The sequence below is a fragment of the Poecilia formosa genome, unplaced genomic scaffold (genome assembly GCF_000485575.1).
Source record: "Poecilia formosa unplaced genomic scaffold, Poecilia_formosa-5.1.2 Scaffold245, whole genome shotgun sequence".
Lineage (NCBI taxonomy): Eukaryota > Metazoa > Chordata > Actinopteri > Cyprinodontiformes > Poeciliidae > Poecilia > Poecilia formosa.
The window spans coordinates 345,321-351,784 of record NW_006800184.1 but is presented as its reverse complement, the minus strand read 5'-3'; the positions used below and the strand labels follow the sequence as shown (position 1 = coordinate 351,784).

General features: G+C 41.0%; 1 protein-coding gene across 1 annotated transcript in view; it reads right to left on the bottom strand.

Moving 5' to 3' along the window:
- rbbp8l (retinoblastoma binding protein 8-like) overlaps positions 1 to 4,285 on the bottom strand; it is a 33,043-nt gene extending 28,758 nt beyond the window's left edge. The window contains exon 1 of the mRNA XM_016680516.1: positions 4,275 to 4,285. The gene's annotated coding sequence lies outside the window, so the exon portion shown is untranslated. The remainder of the gene's footprint in view (positions 1 to 4,274) is intronic.
- Positions 4,286 to 6,464: the final 2,179 nt, after the last annotated feature.

Here is a 6,464-nt window from a genome sequence, read left to right as displayed (position 1 = left end):
CTCATCTTCTCTCCTTCACACCTTACTCTGCTGCCCTGAACCAAAGCCCTCACAGGCCTGTAAATCACTCTCCCTCTCTCTAGACGCAACATAAACAGGATTTCACATACCTGCTGAGCAGACAGCCGGTTTCAGTGTGCACTAGTCAGGATTACTTTCTCTAATACGACTCTTATTTTCCATCGACAAATTCATTCCAAATACATGTAAATTTAACAGTGATGCCGAATATTGTTAAAATTGAATTGGCATCCAATAGTTTATACAGCAAGTGCCCAGTTGCCAGAATATATCTTTACGTCACTGATGCGATTGTGGCGGGCCCCCGGGGGTAAAAAAAAAAAAAAAAATGGGTAACTTAAATTTAAAAGCACTTTTAAATCAAGATTAATTTGGTTGCAATGACTCCACTAAAAAGTTACCTTTAAAGCACACAGACCCGCTACAGATGAGGCTTGAGACAATCTCACAATTCAACAAGTTTACTTATTACACCACTGTTTTAGTTTAAAACCACTCAGACAGTTATAAAAGACAGTTATGGCTCAACTCAGATAGGAGTGCAATTCAGGGTAGTGTCCTAAAAGAAAACGGCAAACGAAACCGCAAAAACAAAAGAAAGGAACCGGAAGGAAAACAGCGTGATGTCAACCAGGTGATGGAGGGCCTTTTATATACAGGCAGCCAGCGCCACAACCAATTAGATTCAGCACCAAACCAGAACCAAACCAGAAGTAGTACCACCACCAGGAAAGTCCACCACCAACACCACGAGCTGGCCGTTCCTGTTAAAATAAAGGAAAAACGAACTCAAATTACAGACAATACAATTATACAGTTCAGTCCACGACCAATCAAGCAGCAATAGTCCAAATTGAGGGTCCGTCCGGAGAGAAACCGATCCGCTGTAGCAGACGCCACTCAGAGCGGCACGAGAAGGATTAGTCCGAGCTGGTCACCAATCAGCCCAAATCAGCCACACTGGACGAGTGGTAGGAGCCAGCTTTACGTAGACCAGGACGGCGGGCATGAAGCCAGCAAACAGGACAGGTAGGCAGCCGACAGATAACCCAGATGACAGGCGGACCGCCAGTCTGGGACAACCAGAACAGCAGGCAAACAGCCGACCAAGGACAAACAGCAGCGGCTATAAAAAAATTATGTTAGAAATGGAATCTAAAAGCATGCAAAAACTAGCACTTCACTTACCACCGAGCTCTACAACTAGTGCCTCTGACAGGAAGGAGGAAACGGGGAGCTTGTACAGGCGGCCTGGATTTACAACAGAAACTGAGCTAAAGCTAAGCTAACAAACGTCAAGTGTGGGAAGATTCTTACCACAAGGACGTTGGATCGGCGATCAGAGCGTCGTTAAGCGCAGTTTTGAGCGAGCATTAGTTTGCGGCTGTTATACAGAAAATGGAAATAAGTCACAAGTAATAGCTTGGTGGAGAGAGATGAAGCCTGCCTTACCTAGCGTGCAGCGACAGCAAACGCCGAGGTCTGAACCGGAAGGAAAACAGCGTGATGTCAACCAGGTGAGGGAGGGCCTTTTATAAACAGGCAGCCAGCGCCACAACCAATTAGATTCAGGCACTTGTGTGGTGCGTTCAAAGCCTACAGGGCATACTGCCACACGATGAGGTGTGTGGTTTAATAAGACCATTCAGCTTCATGCAGTCTAATTAACCCCATCCACTGCTGGTAAAGAGGCAGTGTTATGTAAAATTGACTTTCTGAGCTTTACATCATGCTACATCAAGAAGGCGGAGTTTCAGAAAGAAAAGGAGCTTCTTAAAGAGACAGAGGCCCAATTTCAAGGTGTTAAATTATGAAGTCAAATTTGATATAAATAGCATTTTTTTCTAACAACTGAAGGTAACATAGCTACTTGATTATGTTATAAAATGGCATAAAATGTACCTGGAAAATACATAATACTGTCTCTTTAACTGAACAATGACCCCAAATCCCAAAGGAGGAGAAAAGGAGTTGGACCAGAGAGCAGAGAGAGAAGGACAAAACACAAACCGTCTCTTCCATCATTCCATCATATCGCGCAATGATCATGTCAACGTTTCTATTTTCTTTCTATTTTTTTTTTTTTTTTTTGGATCCCCATTAGTCATTATTGTAAAATTACTTTTTCTCCAAAAACAGTTACAAACACTTAATATAACGTTAGTAGCATAGTATACTAATTCATAAAGGTACAATTATAACACGTTATATAATGAAATAATTAAACAGGTCTTGTTTAAAAGCTCTAGCTTTTGTTACATTTAAAGCAGATGAAGGAAGCGACGTCCACATTTTCATTCTTCTAGTAATAAGTCTGTCATCCAGCATTCCTGTTGCTTGCATGGGGGAAGAGTAAAACAACCTTTGAAAGCATGCCTCGTGTTAAAATTGCGTAAAGTGTGGTTAAATAAAAGTTGATTTAAGTCAAAGAGGCTTAAAACAAATGCATGCTACACTTTTTTAAAAGTTTCAAATTATTCCTTCAAAATCAGATCAAAATTATTCACCGCTTAACATAGGTCCGTCAGATTAAAGTTCTCCAGAAGTTTGTGGTTATAATTTGGAAAATGTAAAAAAAAAAAGTCCAAAGGATATCAACACATTTGCATTGTTTCATTTGTTCATTTATTTATTTTTTTAAACATCTAGGACACAAAGTTTGCTCAAAAAACAGCTTTTTAAATATTTTAAACACTTTTTATAAGATACCTTATTGGTTATAGGTGACCTGTTTTATATAAAAGTCTTAAGAGTCATTAGGCTGCAATGAGAAAAGCTACAAATGCCTAAACAAGGGCTTGACACACACACACACACAAACGTGCGTGCTTACACTCACAGAGCTGATAAGACATCAAAGCTGTAGGCAGATTTATAAGACACTGCTGAGGGCCTTTAAAAAATACTGCTGCGTAAATGTTTGTGCAGCTCTGCCGATGCCAGGCACTAGGGGGAGCAGCGCATGCGCAGCACAGAGAGAGACACTGGAAATGGATGGCTGCCTGTAAATCTGACAGACAACCAGAGCGTCTCGCAGGGCGGCTCCGCTACAGCTTTAAATGTTTGACAGCGTAAATGTGCACTGCTCAGTGAGGTCAGCCAGGTGAGATTCTCCAGCTTACTGAGGAGATAATGCTGAAAACCATGATCTGCTCCAATTACTCTTCCCGTTTTTACTTATTAATAATCAGCATATCTGACATATCAGAGGAAGACAAAGAAGGGCTTTTTGTTCAAATGTGCAGACTGTGAATATTCCTTTAACTTCCTTCCTGTTGGGATCCTTTGGTGTTTGGACTTTCAGTTTCAGTTACTTTCTCTTTTCATAATTTCTTTATTGTTTGTTTTGTTATATCTTGCCCTTCTTGCCATTTTAGTTCATTGTGTTAGTTCAGTCATTGTCGTTTTATCATTTGCTCCTTCCTGCTCCTCCCCCAGCTGCATCCACTCACCTGTAATTAGCTCTTCTGTTTCTTTTGTCGGTTCCACTCCCTCCTCATTTTATATAAACTCTCTGGTTTCTTTGTTCTCCACTGGATCCTTCCCTTATAACTCCTCGTCTCTTTGGTCCTCTATTGAACCCTCCTGTTTTTTCCTTGTTTTAATAAACTTTCATCATGTTCGCTCCCAACTCTACTTTTTGGTCCAACCACAAAACAACACTTCAGACTCCGTTACTGTGCCCTTCCTTCATTCTTCACTTTCACTTTCGTTCTTACTTGTGACCTTCTTGTGTCCCTTGTTTCCCGTTTTCCACAAGGCCTATTTCTATCTTTCAGATTTAAGGAGCAACTGTTATTAAATATGAAATTAGATGTCACTGATTGAGTAGTGGTGAGATCATTCCTAGCAGAATAAATTGGACAGTAATCAAGACAGTTTCAAGCTTCCAGCACACGGAAGTGAGTGAACAGCGTCCATATTAAACTATGCAAAGTTTGATTATTATTGGGTCATTACAGCAATGTTTTAGTTTCGGTTGTGTAGATTCTGTAGCGGTGGACATGTGTACTAAATATGGAGTATTTTCAGAATGCCCGAAAAGTCAGTCTGGTGTCACCTGGTAATCAGATTGTGATGCTTCAGCATCTTTTTCCTCTCAACCTACACCACTAAAACAGAAAGTAGACAAACTATAATGTGACAAGGTATCACTATGAGAAATAAGAAACATTGCTTGGATGTGGTAATAATGCATGTATCCCAACACATATATGAATAGCAGACTGTAAAGGATTTCATATTAGAGTTACAGACAGCAGGATTTCTCTCAGTATATTTTAAGCCTGTCGGGTCACCAGCCTTTACTTGCCCTCCACCCCCACCAGGCTTAACACTGTTTATATTAAATAGAGTTTTTTAAAACATCAGTAACAGTGGCAGTAAAAACAGATTAAGCTAGGTTCATGGTTGACTCATTGAACTGGGCTGTGCACCAGTTTTGCCATCCCTGCACCATCATTTCTAATTGATGATGCCTGCTTGTGAGCTGCCCTGGTGCCCCTACCACCAGGCTTAGCAGGGTACCTGGGGGAAACCTGGGCTGGTTCTCTGTTGGTGGTAGGGTTTGGCATTTGCTCTGAGTGACACACAGAGACATGTATAGTTTGTAATGTCACAAGCACGACACCCACCAGCAAATCAACTCCTCCTTGATTATATATGACTGAACATCCCAACACAACAGCCAGCTCCATCTCCGGTGGTGGTTGACCTCATCAGACGGCTGCTCTTCCGGTCCTCCTGCTGATCTCTAGATAAGAGCCTGTTATTGGCGTGGGTGTGTGTGTGCGCGTGTGTGTCTATCAGCTGCTGTGTGAGCGAGTCTGTGTACTTAAATCCTGGCTGTTGGACTCCAATGGGGCATAGAACAGTTTGATGAGCGGGTGGAGTCTCTGGGCCCTGAAGTCGCTTCAGCCTGGCTGCTGGAAGCATGGCCGTGTTTAGACACACTCTGTGGGCTGGCCCAGGAGACACACACACACACCCACACACACATATACAGAGTGCTCTATATGAAGCAAAGGTGCAACACTTCACCTTTGATCAGTGATACAGGACTTGATTTGGAATATACTGATCAGGTGCAACAATAAAGAGACACTAAATCTGATTTCCTTCCTACTGACCTTCTGACTCCTGTATTTAATTTCCTCTCTTTTTTTGTTTAACAAACAATGAATGATTTCCTAGATCTGATCGAATCTGTAACAAATAAGCCACTTGGGGGCAGTGAAAACAAGCTGTTAATGTGACTCTGAAACAAAAACCACAAAATAACTAGATACGTTTACAGTAAGTTCTTTATTACTTTGTCACAACAAAACTTAATAAAAGCTAAAGTATAATGTCAACCTTGACTTTTTGCTGCAAACCAAATCCAATTTGCAGAGAAAATACTGAAACATTGAACATTTGTAAATGCATGCTGCGTGAGTCTGTGTTCGGTTTTGAGAAGAACAATTTAATTTTAGAAATAAGGCTTTAGCCCAATATGTTTTTCTCACTGTATTCAAGTTCAGGATCAATTAATTGCCGCTCACATATCAAAATGTTTAAAATTGGATGTCACACACTTTCAATTTATTTCAAATAACAAATACATTTGTTTGATGGGGAAAACGCAGAAATAAAATCTTCAATAACCCGCATGCAGACTGTGAAATTAAGACATTATTGAAGCTATTTTGCATCCAGTGTTCTGTTAGTCTTCATGATAGGTGAAGCTGTGATGATAGGCAGGAATACTGATGAACCTGTGAATGGACCTCTGGATCCAAAACCTTGAGTTGTTTTTATGGAGAGCCGATGCTAAAGAGGGACCTGAACGCCCCGCATCACAACGAGTCCAACAGACGTCCACATCAACAGCAACAGCTTGACCTGAAGTCAGCAGAGGACCAGAGACGTCCTCACAGGCAAACCAAACAGGCTCTGGTTAGAGGACAACTCTGTGACATTTAGAGGACGGGAGGAAACGGTGAGTAAAACGCTGCCTGGCTGGTGACCGTGTGTCTCGGTGGAGATGGTGTGTTTGCATGTAAATTATTCTCCAGAGTTTTTACCACTGAACTTGGAATGTTATCGCGCATGTTCAGCATGTGTTTGTTTATGCTTAAGTCTGATTTTTGTTTTCAGTAGTCATAGCTATCAAATTAAGGTCTGTGCACAGTAGAAATACAGGAACGAACCGGTGAGTTGGAGAATACATCAAGGTCTCTTGGTGAGCACGTATTCCCATTGCATGTATTAATAAATCAGAATGTGTGACAGCATAAACTAGTTAGATTACCTTTAGGGATCTAACTAAAGGTATATATGCCAATATACTGTTGAATGCAGTATATTGGCATTCAACATTTTTTAACCTATCAGTATTGGCCCCATCAGAAGAACTAGTTTGATATTAAGAACACATGTTTATTTCCATCTTGTTGTCTTTT